We start from the raw sequence: 18,204 nt of genomic DNA, 5'->3' as shown, positions 1-18,204 counted from the left end.
TTAACTAACGTGATCTGGTACGAGTAAAGCTGAAAAAAAAATGGGTAATGAGAAAAGTGAAAAAAAAAAAAAATCTCGTTTTTTCTGCCAGAAGGGAGTTATATTACAACCATCCGAGAAAGCGCGATGAAGCTATGTGTTTGGCCCGGTTTATATCTGTCTATCAGTCTGTCTGCCTGCCTGTCTGTCTGCCTGTCTGTTAGCAAGATTATAGGAAAAAGTCAGCAGATTATCTTATTTCTTTATTTAGATTTTGAATTTACCATTCTGTACAAACCCTTACGAACTCGGGAACGTTGTCGCTGGAATCCAAGCAGAAAGAGTCAGCGGACAGTGACTAATTTCTCGCAGTTACCCATCCATTTTACTGCTTTCTCTGAATAGGAAGCCCACCCCGACTTAATCAGTGGTGTCAGAAAAGGTGCGCGGGAAAGTAAAGCGTGCAGATCATCTCTGTCATTAAACTCTGAATTGGGTTAGGATGAAGTAATTCGTTTTTTTATAGCATTCAGTAAAAGGTCAGGGGTACAAGACAAGGATAAAGGTTCAGTCAGCCGTCATGTCCGAGCGAGAGGCTCATCAATTTCGAAGCATTGTGACGAACAAGCAATAAACAGTAGGTCAGAGGTAGACTCCGTGGAGAGAGTGCATCAGTACATCACGTCTACACGATTATTTTGTTTTCTGTTACCATACTTCAGAACCACAGGTGTTTAGTGATAAAGTGGACGGGCGTTTGAACCGATTGTGAGGCACGAGTGTTGTTGGCGTCACTTCATAAGCTGGTGGTTAGATTTTGCTGGATTTTCCCGCCATTGTCCTCCTGCCTGCGATCTGTCGCCTTGTTCTCGCTGCACCCACCAAAGGTATGCTGTTTGACTTTATTAATTCTGTACCCATTTTACTCAAACTTGGCCTAAAATTTCCATCTCTCCAACTTGAATACTGAGTTGTAGCAATAGATTAATACTAGAACATGTAAGTCACAAAAAAGTGCCATTGAAGAGGAGCCGTAGCGCTGCCCTTTTCTGCCAATGACCCATGTGAAGTAAGCGGCAAAAGGACGAAAATCTGGGTCAAGTTACCCTGTAAAAAAAAAAAAAAATAGTAGTATAATGCAGGATACTATGATATTCTAGGAAGTTGTGGACAGTTGAGCGTTGTTTGTGGTTTGCAATAGCGAGACAGGCAGAAAGAAAGACACACAGACTGACAGACAGACGCAAGGCAAGGAGACAGGAAAGGGAGAAGAAGCGTGGCGTTATTTTCAGTGAAGTTGACTTCATTGCACATTATATTTGTGCCGCAACTTTAATAGCATGTCTCCTTATGTATAACCAAGGTCCGCTGACTGGTAGTGAGCTAACACACACACACACACACACACACACACACACACACACACACACACACACACACACACACACACACACACACACACACACTCACTGCAACCACTTCAAACGATACATCCCTCAACCCTCCACCCCTCACACACACAAACAATACACCCCCATCCCCTCCCCCCCACACACACATACACTGCAACCACTTCAAACCATACACCCCCTAACCCTCCACCCCTCACACACACAAACAATACACCCCCATTCCCCCACCCACCCACACACCCACACACACACACACACACACACACACACACACACACACACACACACACACACACACACACACACACACACACACACACACACACATCCACATCAAATATACACCCCTCACACACACACACAACCACATCACTTACACACTCACACACACACACACACACACACACACACACACATCAAACACACACACAACACATCACCTACACACACACGCACACACACATGAGAGTTAATAGAGACAGCATTAACACTCTCCTAGAGTAGTATGACTTCAATTTCAACTGAATGCTATCGCCAAGCAGTACCTGGAATAGAATACTAGAGTTGCCCCTACCATGAAAGGGCCCTGGTACCATCTAGTGGTTGTAAAAGTAGCTGAACAAGTTTCTCTGTCTTGGTAGGCGTCGCTACTTGGCTACTTTTGCTAGTGGTCAAAGGACAGTGGAAGGACGAGGGTGTGTGTGTGTTGCTGTTGCATCATGTCTCCCTCTGAGGTAAGTGTTGATATTTGCTGTTTTTAGCCATTAAGGTGACTACATTAGGACACAAGGATATCGCACTGACAGCCAGGAAGTATCATGGCCCAAAGAAATAATAATTTCATAAGGCTGGGCTTCTTGGGACGTAATTCTGATGAGACAAGGGGGATGTTAGTGTGAGGGAGATGAGGAGGCCTTGTAGTCCAGTGCTGCCGTTTTGTGGAAAATCGTCTGCTAATGTGGAAAAACAAATGAACGACGAGCATGGATGTGGGCAGGCGGACGTCATTCCACACTAACACTAATTGTTCACGTTATTTTCCTTGTAGGAATAAGGGGGATTTTTGTCATGATTGGGAGGAACTAACATGTATTGTTATTCAGACCGTTCACAGTTAAAACCCAACGAATATGTAGCGGTTTGGTTCTATAATACTGCTTTCATTTCTAAAACAAGGAAGTAAATACGTCGTGGAACAGCTCAACTCTTACCCACCTGGCGATATCATAAAAATATATATATATATATTATTTACAAGACACGTGCCAACCATTAGCAGTGCACACTTACTTTGTAATATTAAAGAAATACCGAAACAATGTTGTAAATCGTGTACAGTTGATATACTAGAAAACTTGGATGTGGATAAACTTACTTGTCTCCTGGCTGGTTATTAATCAACATTTGCTGACTTATTAACTCTCTTAATCATTTAACGTCCTTACACTTGAATCATAATAGGTCTGACATCATTAATTATACCCTCTCTTCCAGTATTCACAGTATACCAAATTTTATGGTAGTTATACCAACAATACATCCTCTGTCATCCTGGTTACTAAACGAGACCGTGTGCAATAATGACGTCACAACCAGTGTGCAATTCACGGCAACTCTGCAGTACAGTTTGGGACCTGAATGTAAACTGATAAGTGCGATTCAGATTTCAGAGGGACAGTGTGATGGAAAAAATTATTGTATGTAAATTATTTTGTCCTGAAGGGCACACACACACACACACACACACACACACACACACACACACACACACACACACACACACACACACACACACACACACACACACACACACACACACACACACACACACACACACACACACACACACACACGTACACGTATATTGTGGTGTTGTTCCTTCATTTGCCTAGGCCGTGATAGTCGTCTTTTTGCAGCTGATTTCCCGTAGTGCAGTGGAAGAACTTGACAAACTTACAGCTCTACACCATTTCCATACCACTTCTTCGTGACTAGCACCATTGTAGTGTTAACCCCTTGTCACAACACAAAATTTAAGAAAGAGATTGCAATTTTACGCCAAGTTAGAGTGAACAGGGTATAGTAGTGATGCTGCAACACACGTATATTTGTCCTCTTGTTTACAGGTCACTCCACACGCAGTCCTTAGGTCACGTCTTCCATAGAACAGGTAACGCATGGACAGCCAGCGTAACTAAATGGCAGACCAGAGATGGAGTGAGAGGATGAGGTACGCAGAGAACAAGATAGATAATACTCCCAGATCCACCGATATGGGAAGGAACAAGCTAACAACCAATGGATCGGAGTGGAGACAGGTGAGAGGGGTCCTTATCCTGTAGTGGTGTGTCACAGGCTGATGATGATGATGATGATGATGATGATGATGATGATTATAATACAGCTACTACTGGCGATAGCGGTGAGGATTTAACCTCTGTACGAACTAACAGAAATGGGATGAATATGATGATGATGATTTTGATAAAACTATATACTCGATGAAACAGCTGGGATGATGACAGTTATGATGATGATGATGATGATGATGATGATGATGATGATGTGACTCCCGTACAAATTCTACAATTTGATTAGAAGGCAGTGATGAATATGATGATAAAGGTGATGACTCTGATATAACATCTGTTCTACATCTTTTACAGTGTTGGGATGACAATAACTGCTGCTGCTGACGATGATGATGATGATGACGAGGGAGATGACGATGGTGATGATTACGACAACGACGATGACGACGACGACGACGATCTTCAAGTCATTGGCTGAGTCACCTCTCCCTTTCCTTCGTGTTTTGGTGACTGGGCATATATGTGTGTGTGTGTGTGTGTGTGTGTGTGTGTGTGTGTGTGTGTGTGTGTGTGTGTGTGTGTGCTCGCGCTCGCTTCCGTGTAAACTTGGTTGATGACTCCATAGTTAGTTACATGGCAGAATTATTTCCACACATTCATAGTTTTATTTCAAGGGTAAATATTAGGTCAAGAATATAGGACCTTTTACCTATACAATTACGAGACACTTACGCAATATTCTGAAAAGCTTATTACATCCCATAGATCACAGCACAGGGTTCCATAAGTCACTGATCACCGTCTCTTTATGTATCGTTAGGAAGTGGATGAATATGAGTGAAGTAATACATATATTTTGGTCTTTATTTAAAGGGAAGAATTAACCTCACATATTCTTTTTAATTTTAAGGATACAACACATGATTTTCTACATTTTATCACAGTAGCTCTAGGACCGGCCCTGACCGTCTGCTTCTCACTAACCATTTTCGGATGAGAGGTGTTGTACTCATATAGGCTTTAGAGATTATAGTGAAGCCAAGTTACGTTCTACCAGCCCCACACATTAAGTCACACACCATCACCCTCTCACACCACACCATACCATACCACCCTCCCACACCGTATCACACCACACCATACCAATCTCTCACACTACACGACACGAAATCACACTCCCACGCCACACAAATTCACCCTCCCACACCACACCACAAAAAATCCTCCTCCCACACCACACATAACCATCCTCCAACACCACACCACACCACACAAAACCACCCTCCCACACCACACCAAACCACAAAAATTCCTCCTCCCACACCACACCGCACAAAATCACCCTCCCACACCACACCGCACAAAATCACCCTCCCACACCACACCACATACAACCACCCTCCCACACACCACACCACACCTCACCACACAACCCTTCCCACACCACACTACATAACCCCCGCCACCACACCACATCACACCACACCACACCACACCAAGGAGATTAACCTAAGGGGCCTGAAGCTCCCGCATCTAGTAATTCTGAGCTTGTTTCCAGGTAACTCCACACACACACACCTCAGGTCACGTCTTTCACAGAAGAGATAACAGAAGGACAGCGAGCGTAACTGAATGGCAAGCCAGAGATGGAGTGAGAAGAAGAGGTGCACAGAGAACAAGATGGAGAGATCATATGATGCAGATCTACCGAGCAAGGACGGAACAGGCTAACAATCAATGGATCAGAGTGGAGAAAGGTGAGAGGGTCCTTATCATGCAGTGGTGTGTCACAGGCTGATGGTGATGATATTGATGGTGATAATGATGTTGATGCTGATGGTGGTGATGCTTTAACATCTCAACGTATGAGGTTACAGAATGCACAGTGAGGCTGCATAGTCAGGAAATGGAAGAATATGAGTGCATTTAAGTATTTATGTAATGTGATGAATAAGGATGGAAGATTAGAGGATGAAGTGACTGAAATGATACGTCAGGGAAGGAGGGTTGCTTGTTCTCTAAAAAGCAGTGATTAGGAAGAGGGAACTGAGGATGAAAGTATGAAAAAAAAGGGCACTGCATGCTGTGATTCCCACTTTAAAGTATGGAAGTGAAGCTTGGATCTTGTTGAAAGGACACAAGTCAAGAGTGAGAGCAGTGGAAATGAGCTACTTGAGAGGAGCATGTGGAGTTTCATAGAGAGACAGACAGACAAATGGGCAGATGAAGGAGCGTTGTGATGCTGATGTGGATGAGACTGAAAGCGTTAAGAGAAACACTTCGAGATGGTTTGGCCATGTGGAGAGGATGGCGAATAAGAAAATGACTAGAAGAGTGCACATGAGTTAGCTGGAAGGATAGAGGGGGATGGGGAGACCGATGATGAGATGGAGGGAAAGAGTAGAAACATATGAGTGGGATACTTGAGCTAAATGGTAGAGGACAGTACATCATGGAGGCGATTTGCTTGTGGCCACCCCTTACGGGATTAAGGCGTCTGGCTATAGATAAACAGTCATAGATATAGATAGATAGATAAGTAATGATGATAATATGATAATGATGATGATGATTATGATGATGATGATATTGATGATGATTTTTGTCGGCAGGTGGAAGGACGAAACAGCAGGAACACTACCATCCGTCCAAGCATCCATGATTCCACATCCACCCATCTGTCTATCCATTCATCTACCCATCAGTTTCGTTTGATGTTAAAAGCTAAGTCTATTTAACTTAAATAGTACCAATTTCTTCTTCATAAGCTTTCCAGCTGTCTGAACAGATCTGCAGTAGCTTTAAAAACTTCTAAAATAACTCGGTTCTGGTGCTCAGTTTGGTACTTTTTTTTTTCCTTTTATCAGCACTGGCGCGCCAAATTTTGAGAAAAGTCCCTCAAGTAATTCCTGTTATTTTTTACTAGGTTTCTAATGATGTTCATAGATCCGTTGTTGCTTTATTAGTTTCCTAGACAACACAGTCTTGGCACTGTTCTCTGCCACCCTATCATACCATGTCAAATAGTGTTCTCGCTTACTTGCTTTGTTCGTTCGCTCGCTTGAACAATAAATCACTAAAGAAAAGGAGGTATAAACCCCCTAACCCGCCACAGTATTATAACCCTCGGTATGCAGTTCGTTCTCTGCGACCCTGTAACTTTGTGTACCCGAAGCGCTTACGAAATCACTTGAAATAATTTTCCTTTCGTAACTACACTCTTTTCAGTTTAACTTGGCCTGAGTTGTTGTTGTTGTTACACCTTAGGCTCCTCTGGTTGTGAACCGAGTGCTATGTTGAAGGATTATCTGTGTTGTGGTAGTGTGGTGCAGGAAGTGAGTGGGTGTGCTGTGGTGTGGGGGTGCCACTTTGCAGTATGAGCACAGTGGATTATATGTGTGTTATATTTTGTGTTAGTATTGTAGCAGGGAAGGTTGGTGTACTCGTGTCTCTGGGTTCGGTAGTGTCTGATGATGTATGTCTGGTGGAGGCACATGAAGGATGCTGTTTGGCAGTGTTGGCTGGCTGGGGTGTCCATGTGTTATGTATGTGGTATAGAAAGTTTTGGCTGGTGTCTATGTAGTTTATGTATGTGTTTGGTATAGAAAGTTTTGGCTGGCTGGGGTGTCTGTGTGTTTATGTATGTGTTTGGTATAGAAAGTTTTGGCTGGCTGGGGTGTCTGTGTGTTTATGTATGTGTTTGGTATAGAAAGTTTTGGCTGGCTGGGGTGTTTATGTGTTTATGTATGTGTCTGGCAAGTGTAGAATTGGGTGGAGGAGGGATGTTGCAGAGATAATCTGAGTAGTGATGGGCGGTTGTTCGATTTTGTTTCTTTGTGGAGAGGATGATGCAACATAAGGTTACAAGGGTGGGACGGATCTTGAGCTGAAGTGATGAACTGTGTGCATCTCATATTCACTTGGTCTCTGACTGAAATTAGTTATGTTTCTTGGTGTAGGCTGTCAGTACTTGTGGTCTTAGTGTCTTCTGCTATCAAGGTATTGTTTTCTGTTCTTTAAAGCTTCCTCTTGTTTGTGTTGGGTAAGATTAGGGCTCAGCTTGTGCGATATTAATTCACGGTTGTTTTAATGATTTACTTATAGGTGGAGGATGGAGTTGGGATGTATATGAGAGAGGGTGGGTGTGTATTAGGGGGAGTGATGCATAATGACAGAGGACAGGGTGGCATAGAGGCGACTTGTCTGTAGCCACCTTTTACGGGATTAAGGCGTCTGGCTATAGATAGATGGATAGTTCATAAATAGTTTTCATATGGGTTACCGAGTAGTAGCGATAGTTATCACTAGAATATGATGCTAGTCACGAGTGAGTGCTGTGGAAAGGATGTAAAATTATAGTACTATCTGTTTCTGCTACTGATCCGCGTGACATTCTCGTATGCTTTCAATGAAACTCTGTGTCAAGTTAAAGTGAAAGGCGTGTATGTTTGTGTAGGAGGAACAAGAGACAAGGAGGTATTCTGTGGCCTGTTTTCTTTGTGCTTCCTACAAGACACAATAATAGTTATGACGGGGCATTGATGGCAAGTTTGTGAGTCAGCACACACTTACGGCCTCTCATTATACAAGGTGGTCCATATATTACGCCACCCAGTTCTTGTGTGTTGCGGGCACGGCTCAGTGAACATTACCAGTGTCTATCCTGCATCATTATCTACTTCCCACAACCCTCTTCAGGCTTAGCTTTATAATATAGGCTTTAATTTAGGTCCATTGATTGCATGGTGGAGAATTCCCATAACCTTTTTTATGCTTAGCTGTATATCATTGTATTGTATAATCTTTTATGTCCACTGATCACACGGCTGAGTAGTAATTTGGTGAAGCGATCAGAATGTCTTAGCTCATCACAAAAGCCGTCCCCACAACACACAAGACTGCAGAGCGCAATATACTTATCACCTATATTAAGTCAAAGCCAAAGTTAAAAAGGTAATGAAACAAGACAGAAAATTTAAGTTTTCATTATTAATACTTCAGTACAGAATACATTAACAGAGACAGCAATATAAAATATGCATTCAAAAGTAGCATTTGTCCACAGAACATTGTGGAGGGGAGCGACCCGACTTGCAAGGCAGATCACACCATCACCACCAGGCTTCTCTCGGCAGGTCAGGGCAGATCACCAGCAGCAGCAGCAAGTCATCTCACGGCTGGGGAAGACACGACACCCTGCCGCCGCCGCCGCCACCACCACCACCACCAGGCATCTCAGAGTAGGGGAAGACACCACACCACCGTCAGGCTTCTCACGGCAGGGCAGACCAAACTTCAGCAGGGTATGACCAGTGTGGCAAGGAAGCAGCGTCAAGGCAGCAGACTCCAGCACGACCTGTGGACCAGATGTGTATTAGTTCAAATCAGTGTTAGCTTTAGTTATTTAATCTTACATTGCAGAAACTTCATCTTGGCACTATTCCTTGTAGCACCTTTTTCTTAAGATTATTTCTACGTATGTTATTAGTGTATCTTAATGTGTAATATGCAAAACAGGCAAGAAAGAGGTGCTAGGGAGTCTCAGACAACGGGAATATGTACCTTATATCCACACTAAACCAAGTGAATAAGTCTAACATTTAGGGACCCAAGGCTAGAAGAGCTTAGTTATAGTGATGTATTTTATATCAGGAAAGAGGTAAATTATGCTAGTCTTCACTCAGTTCAAGTCTCTGAAGCCTATGTGAGCCTCAGTTGTTAGGTACAGATCTGAGTCTATTAATTACTTAGTGAAAACGTGAGCCATAATTCAACATGTAATTATTAAGTCATTACATTCAGATGTACGAGTAATTGTAACCAATAAAATTTATGTTACGAGTTCTGAGTATGTTATTGACCCCCATGTACGACAAAATGGTGTCTTTGAATACCTGACTTTCTGGATGTATCGAAAAAAGGTCAGATTGGCTAGATTTTACGAAAACACGAAAAGTTATAGATTTATCAATAATAATCAAAAGGACTAACTGTACTAACGTCAAGACAAAGATGAACTGATAGAATATACGGGGCACAACTGATGGGTCTCGGAAAAATAAAACTCCCCAAAATAAATCCTGGGACACTGTATAATACCATAAGAACACTACCTGCCTCGATAGAGAGGAGCCAGACCAGAGTGACAGGCCAAGTAATCTGGTCTACGTCAGACAAAGAACTAAGCTGCTAGGCCAGCTGTTTCACTGTCATAACCTCTGAACTGACAAGTCATTGCCACTCTTACCCACACACACACACACACACACACACACACACACACATATACAGCTGCATCGTTAGCTATGGTCGACACTACTTCGGATATCATGTGTCGTATGATGATGATGATGATGATGATACCAAAATATTTTAGTTCCCCCTAAAATTCCCGGTCCAACCGTTTTCTATGATTAATAAAGGGGTAACTAGGATAAATTTATTGTTTTTAAAAGCCTCTCCTCGGGTTCCTACGCTACTGAGGGTGCAATGAATGTTACTCTGTGGTGTATTCCATTTATTAGATTGCAATAAAATCAATTACACACTCGTAGACTTCGTTTTAATCACCCCTTGTTGCTGTTGCTCCTGCTGTTCTTGTGGTCGTAGGTTGGTCTGTACGTGATCCCAGTGGACTGCAGGCTGAATTTTCCCTTTCCTGAAGTCCACCGTCCTCCTGTAGGGAGATAGGGGGCGTTTAAGGATGGTTATGTGACCTGGCAGCTGCACCGCCTGTTGTGGTGTGCTGGGGTGTGTTGTGGTGCATGTATTGTGTGTGTGGTGATATGGTGTGCTGTGCTGGGACAAAAACTACCCATTAAATAAATATAAACAGTAAAAAATACGTCAATTATTGATCCAACCTTCCGTTGTACGTCTGGCAAACCAATCTTTCAGGCACTCGATCGTACAGCATACATAACGCAATAACTTTACCAAATTATCAAAATCCCTCTAAAAACATTAATTTATCGCTAGTGTATTACCTTATAGTGGAAAATCAGGTGGAATTACAAGCAAATTAAGGAGAATAGACTGGAAAATCCTCCGAGTTGGGGTCAGAGTGGAGTCGGGGCGAGTGTGGCAGCGAGAAAGACATCAGTTGCAGCCAGACCTCAGTGGTGAGAGGTCTGGCGTGCAGCTCTACTCTGCCAAATTCACTGGGTCTATCTGTTTCGCTGTGTCTCTGTCTCTATCTCTATCTCTATCTCTATCGCTGTCTATCTCCATTTCTATCTCTGTCTCTCATACACGCATACAAACACAGTTTTACACCATACCATCGTCATTTACACCATTGACATAATTATATACTGTATCATTCTTTAACATATGCACCTCCCAACCTCTCTCTCTCTCTCCCTCACACACACACACACACACACACACACACACACACACACACACACAAAAACAACATACACTATACCTCCATCCGTTGAGTGAGATGGTATGCATGACGAGAACAAGGCCCTCCAAACAGGCTACTTCTCCCCCACTGGATGTGTTCCTGGAGCGCATACCTCCCTGGGTGATGAGAGTGGTGGTGTTGCTGGTTGTGTTGTGGTTCAGGCCCTGGTGCTGTTGGGGATAAAGATCATGTTGTGAAATTCCATCGACACAGTATAAACATAACACATCTATATCATGACTTAACACACACACACACACACACACACACACACACACACACACACACACACAAACCCAACCCCCACACACTCACCAAGCACCCACAAACACCCTCACTGTTAGACCACTTTCACTCACTCTACTTAATAAAATAACCTGATGTTGACTAGAATAGGAGCTGTCCCGACCATGACAGGGTTAATGGTACCAGTATTAACACTATCAGGCTCCTAGGACTCTATCTAAGCTCTAGAAAATAGTCTGAGTTAGCTAGAATAAAGGAAAGAAGGCCCAGCACAATAGGAATACTTGTATGAAATATCTAAGACAGTACTATCTCCCTAAAAATGTTTCAAAATAATCTATATATTAAAATGACACTTATGACAGTACGGGAAGAAGTATGCTCTAGAAGTATGCTCTAGAAGTATGCTCTTATGGCCTAGTTTTATACAGAGTTAGGAATGTAGATCAAGAGAGTAAAACAGTACCGAGATAACGATCCAAATATGAGGCTTCGAAGAATAAGGTGAAACGAAGCTTATTAACTTTATCTGTTTAACTTAGTATCAGTAATTTGGTAGGGCATATTCAACAGCAAATAATATAGAAAGAAAAATCATGAGCTTGGGAATTAACATACGTATGGAAAAGTGTACAAGATGGAGTTCGACTCGTAACACTGGTTTCAAGGCAATATATGATCCCATTATTTAACCTAGGATATGATTTGCACGAGATCTAAGTCAGCTGTATTAATTCTACGAAAAAATATAGGAATATAGCACTAGAAGTAGTAATAATAGCATAAACTGACCTTAAAATGGCGGAAAACAAGCAGGGGTGGTGCTGGGGAGGCGGGGGTGGTTCTGGTGGCGATGCTGTGAACTAACCAAGCTGATGACGTTATGGCGGCGACCACTGCCTCTCATTTGAACCCCAGACTCCCTACAGGACGGACCTCCTGGCTCCACCTGCCCAGCTGATGACTTTGGCGATTTTTTCTCTCCATTTCAGGTCTGTTAAGGGAATTTAAAAGTGTATTATTTCAAGCGTGACTTATTTTCCAAGTTTTTGGTGGCTTTCGGCGGAAAAGAAGCTCGAATTTAATTTATATTATTATTATTATTATTGTTATTATTATTTTAAGAAATAGCCATATATTCTAAGGAATTTTACCGGTCTTTGCAATATGTCTGCCAGTGAGGTGAAGGAAGCCGGCAGACTGTATTTTCAACTTAGTGAAATATCAATGCTGCCAACACCAAGACTCTTGTCCTCATTACTGCCTGCTGTCTACCTAATTCATTTTTAGTATATATAGTTTTACAATAAGAATTTTTCCTACTCTGCCACAAACAGTAAGACTGGCAATAGGCCACGTATGTTGGTGCCTGATCGTGACTAAATCCTCCCGTTAACCCCAGTGAACCGATGAGTAATTATCCGATTTTATTCCTCGCATCTGAAGACAACCGCATTTACCTTATTTTTACGAATTAAAAGAATTATGGGTATTTTTCTGTAACTAGGGATAGGTTTTCAAAATGTGGGGATTATTTTTCGAACTGGTGAGGTTAGACACAGCCTTCATTAATCCTTTAACTACGAGAGATCCCTTAAGCTGAATAAAATCGTCTGGTGGTTGCCTGATAGCAGACTGGAAGGGTTTATTACAGGATCAATTTCTGCCACTGATTTGCCTTCAACAATGCAATTAACTCCTTCAATATAGCGTATTTTGCCTATTATTCTCGCTATTTCCAAACTATTTAAATCAGCCTAATTTATGATCGAAAGGGGTCTGATATAGCCTTAACCCTTCACTATTACAAGTCCTATGTTCAATAAAATCGTCTGAAGCCAGCATGCTCCAAACAAAAAAGATTGTCATAAAACTGAAGAGGTTAAAACTGATTTCGGGTTTTTTATCGTTTACTACAGTCGGGGTATTTTCAATTTTTTTTTTCACTAGGGGTAGGATTTACCCTTGTTCCGAATGATTTAGATTAATTTCCACCAGTGATGCCTAACCCCTATTTGGGGTTGAAGTCAAAATACGAAATAAAATCCTTGAAATTCACCGAGATAAGTTTTTCTTTTCATTTTTTTCATTAGGGGCAGAATTTACCCATATTTCGAATGGTTCTGAGGCTAATTCTCGCCTATTTCTTTCTTTATTAAATTAACCTAATGTAACCTAACCCGACATAACGTAATCAAACTTAACCCCTAACTTAAGACACATTTGCGAAGGATATGTCATAGAGAAGACCCCCTCCCTCTTCTAATTTGAGGAGTTTGTCATAGGAAAGGCTGGAATACCCGACGGGCTTGACTGTAATTATTGGCAATAATACCCTGATTTCTGGGTCGTTTTTATATCAGTTCTCTCATTAATCTGGTCCACAATATCGTTCTTTTACTTCCTCTGTCACCAAGCTCAGTGGCAGAAATAGAAAATGCTATGGCTAAATAAGTCTCAGTAATATAAATGACATATTCGTATTTCGCCTCAATCTTCGTCTCCACAAATTAGCTAAACTCTGCATTTTTTTCCAGGCTCTACTTCGCTCGCTGGCACAATGTTCAGCAGCAGTGAGGAGTGAATATCAAGCAAGAATTAACACCTTCACTACGAGAGATGCATGTATGAACCATGAAGTTACCCGTCCTGCAGCCCACCATCCTTTTGGTACCATCAGTGCCACCACATGGTGTCCCTCTCCAGCACCAAAATGGATGGATGGAGGCTGCTTTTAATCCCTTCTGTTGGACACCCTTCTTGATCTGAATAAATCCGTCAGAGGCAGCCAGAATACAATTATACAGGCGTCATCGTACTGAAGGATCAACACAGCAGCTTCAGCAACAGGTATATGGAATAATTTTATAAATTGCTATTATTAGCTTATAATTTTGCGATAATCGTTGTTGCAAGTGAGCATTTATAATTATATGAACAAACTAGTAAACTCTTGAATGCACTACTTAATCCTTTACATGCACTTATTAATAATCTCTTGTAATAATATGCCCTAACCTTTTATACTTATATGGTCTAATCTTTTCCCCACAGGTTGCCTCGCTGGTGTGTAGTGATGGTAGGGTGGAGGGCAGGCTGGGGTGGGGGTGGGGGGTAGCCAGGAGCAGGGAGGGTCATGGGGCAAGCTTAGGTGGGTTAGGCAGCAGAGTTATGGTCAACTAGGTTGGCTTTCTAGGCCGGGTAAAGTTAGGCGTGGTAGTCTTAGGTCATCTATTAGCTTACTTCGTTGATGTTGGTTGTATGGTTGTCCGGCCGGACATGTCTGTGGTTGTCGTTGTTGGTTGCTGGACACGAGTTTTTGTCTGAGCGGCGATACACCACCAACGGAGGAGCGACAGCATCAGCAGCAGCAGCATCGTCGTTGTCCTCGTCGTCATCAGTAACAGCAGCAGCAGCAGTAACTTCAGCGATGAGACAGGTAACTGGATGATCCTGAAATGGAACTGAAATTAGCCAAATGTAACACATGACAGAAAATTCAATTTTGAATAATGGTTTAATATTAATCTTGAAGAGTAAAGACCTAAACACCTAATGTACATATGTTTTTTTTTTTTCCTAAACCTGTATATGTGGCCTTATTTTGATATAAGACAGCACTAAAAGCAGATTAGGTTTTGATAATTGTTTTTTTTGACAGGCGAGCACAGAAGAGCGGAGATGCATCATCGACCACGCAGCTTCCCTGAACCCGATGTGCTGAGAGGGAGCGAGGACGGGAGAAGGGGTGATGGAGCAGGACGGACGAGCGAGGGAGCGAGGACGGAGGGATGGAAGAGCGAGGACAGATGGAGGAGCGAGGACGGGCAAAGGGACGAGGACGGACGGGCAGAGGAGCGAGGGGGCGAGGAGATAAGACCCACGAGGGAGCGAGCTACTACATCAACGGGATGCTGGTGTGTAAGCTGTTGGCAACCTTTCCCTTGTGACCGTATTCTCGTTAGCTCAGTAGGATATCTCTAGTCCGTTTACCCTAACCTGACAAATATCCATAATCTCTTCATGCTCAGTGGATAGCAAAGTGTAATCAGACTGGAGACTTTGACTAGTAATCAAGGGGAGGCGGTGGCTCAATCGGTAGAGAGGTGGCCTGCAGTCCTACCGGACCCAGGTTCAAATCCCTGCTGGGGCAGGGAACAGCTTAAGGATCTGAATTTCATAAAATCAGACTTTACAGATCTACCAGAAGACCCGCCGACATGTCGAAAAAATACCCCCGCTAATACCAATATGAGACAGCCCAGCTATGTATTCAATATGAACGATGGGTGTTAGCGTCGAAGTGGTGACATGTAGAGGTGTATGGCATGTAGGAGGACTACTGGGCCTTGAGAGCAGGCTGTGAAGCCTATGCCCAGAATCGGACACATAAAAAAAAAAAAATCCTACCTTTTAGCGTAAGTCCATCGAATTTCATGTAGCCACGACATACGTAATGAAATAGTTAATATATTACACATACCAGTAAAGGTGTGAGTGGTAAAGGCAGGTGAAAACAGGCTATAGCATCACGTTACTTGTAGATGCTAAATGTTACTCTTTTACTTAACTTAGGCATTGTGTAGATACTGGACAAAATGTATAGGAAGATGGCACAATTATGCAAAACAAATCGTGAAGGAAGAAGTATTAAAGAAATCTAATCTCATGGGAACGTCACTATGCTATCACTAACATATACTGAATTAAGACAACTGGTGGAGAATTATAACTAAGAACTGTTGCTGTGACTATGTTAATCTTACAGACTGATACAGACGACGAGCCTACGACGAGGGGCGGAACCTGTGGCGTCGACGTGGGGGTGTTGTGTCGGCGTGGAGGTCGTTGTGTCGGCGTGGAGGTCGTTGTGTCGGCGTGAAGGTCGTTGTGTCGGCGTGGAGGTCGTTGTGTCGGCGTGGAGGTCGCTGTGTCGGCGTGAAGGTCGTTGGGTCGGCGTTAGGGCTGGGTCGTCGTTGGGGCCTACTGTGTCGGCGTTGCGTGCGGCGTCAGCGTGGGACTGCAGCGTCGAAGTGGAGCTGCAGTGCTGGTGTGCAAGTGCAACAAATACGTCAACAGCAGCTGCAATGGTAAGAAATAATTTAAGTTTTCAGTCTTGTGCTAAAGTTTGTTCATAAGATTGCTAGCTTGTACCTTCAACTTGACACAGCTACCAAACACTAAGCAAACCAGAGAGAATAATTGTGAAAATACTACTAAACAAAATTAAACAATTCACGTCTTTGGGGATGTAACATGCTATCAAAAGTTCTATCTGTCTGCACATGCGTAAGTTAAAGACCACATATCTTTTTCCAGCATTTAACCTTTAAAAGTGCATTGCGTAATACTGTAAAGAACATTCCCATAAAATAACTGATCATAAAACTTAGAAGAAATGATGCAGCAGTGTTCATGTTCCGCAGGGATGCAGACGGCGTACCTACCACGTTGGGGAAGAGGCGGAAGCTGCGATGTGGGCAGACGCTGCGGCGTAGGCAGTTGTCGTCGTCATGGGCGGAAGCTGTGTGGCCGGCGGAAGGTTCGGATGCTGCAGTGGTAAGATAAATTTGCTGTATGATAAATCTGCTTATACTTGCTGACCTTAAGCTTTTAAAATATCTGCATGTGTAACTAAAACATCCTTGTGCATACAAACACCTTAAGAGAACTGCTGCTGAGACTACGTTCATCTTGCAGGGGGTGAGGAGCTGCCGAGACAGAGCTGTGATGTCGCCAGGATTAGATGAGGGCGGGAGATGAAGCGTCAGCGTGGGGAACTGTGGAAGCTGTAAATGGTAAGATGTGTATTAGTGTTATCTGACTCTAATTACATGTCTTGCTCTGTTAAATATCTGCACGACAGTGAAAATATACAGCCATGTAGAAAAATAACTTGGATGTCTGTTACAAATACGATCATCTTTAAGGCGGATGCTGAGGATCGGTGCCAGAGTACAGACCTGAGACGCCGGGGCTTGTGTGGGCGTCGTCGGTGCCCATGGGAGCGTCGTCGGGCCTGTGTGGGCGTCGTCGTGGCCTGTGTGGGCGTCGTCTGGCCTGTGGGGACGTCGTCGGGGCCTGTGGTATTGCTGGCAGCTGCAATGATGAACAGTTTTGTTGACGGGGGTAATCTTGTTGGCATAATGGACTTGGTGCCTCTTCCTAAATTATTTACTTGTCACTTTAATACTTTTATGTGAAAAATAGATATACTTACAGCCTAACTGAAATTGTTAGTGTCATTAAGTACTTTGCAACAATTTCCTTAAGATATCATTAATGTCATAAGGAAGAGGCGTTAATGAAATAGACCAACAAGATTACCGCTCAGATTCCATGTCCAGTTATAGATGACGAATAATTATGGAAAAAAATAGTTTATGGAGCAGATGAAATAACTCTGAAATAGCTTATCGGACTAGAGATCTGTCGCTTCACAGATACTGGTATTACAGGGAGGGATGTGTGAGCAGAAGTGCACTTACTGAGGTGGCTAGAACAGCAAAGAAGGTACTACGAGAGGAAGCCAGAGGACGAGTTGAGCAAGGAATACAAGAAATCATGCCTATGACACAAGAGGTCGGAGATAAAATGAGAGGATAACTGAACCGGGATGCCAGAGCAGTGTTGGCATTTCATCACGCCAGGTACAGTTTAGTTATGGCTTTTGATACAGGTATGGCATATGATTGATTATACTGTTTAATATAACGATTATACCGTTGCATACGTTGATCAGCAATTTAGTTTCGTCTCCAAAATGCTTACACGTCTCGGCCTTGAAATCAGTCTATCTATCTATTTCCAGACGCTATAATCCCGTAAGGGGTGGCCATTTTAC

General features: G+C 42.9%; 1 pseudogene; it reads left to right on the top strand.

Moving 5' to 3' along the window:
* LOC145412993 (cell adhesion molecule Dscam2-like) overlaps nt 1–15,084 on the top strand; it is a 78,811-nt pseudogene extending 63,727 nt beyond the window's left edge.
* Nucleotides 15,085–18,204: the final 3,120 nt, after the last annotated feature.

The sequence above is a fragment of the Coenobita brevimanus genome, chromosome 12, assembly GCF_032717465.1.
Source record: "Coenobita brevimanus isolate Jiangsu-jjx chromosome 12, ASM3271746v2, whole genome shotgun sequence".
Classification (NCBI taxonomy): Eukaryota; Metazoa; Arthropoda; class Malacostraca; order Decapoda; family Coenobitidae; genus Coenobita; species Coenobita brevimanus.
Note: the sequence above shows the minus strand (reverse complement) of the source record. Positions and strands in the feature narration are given on the sequence as shown.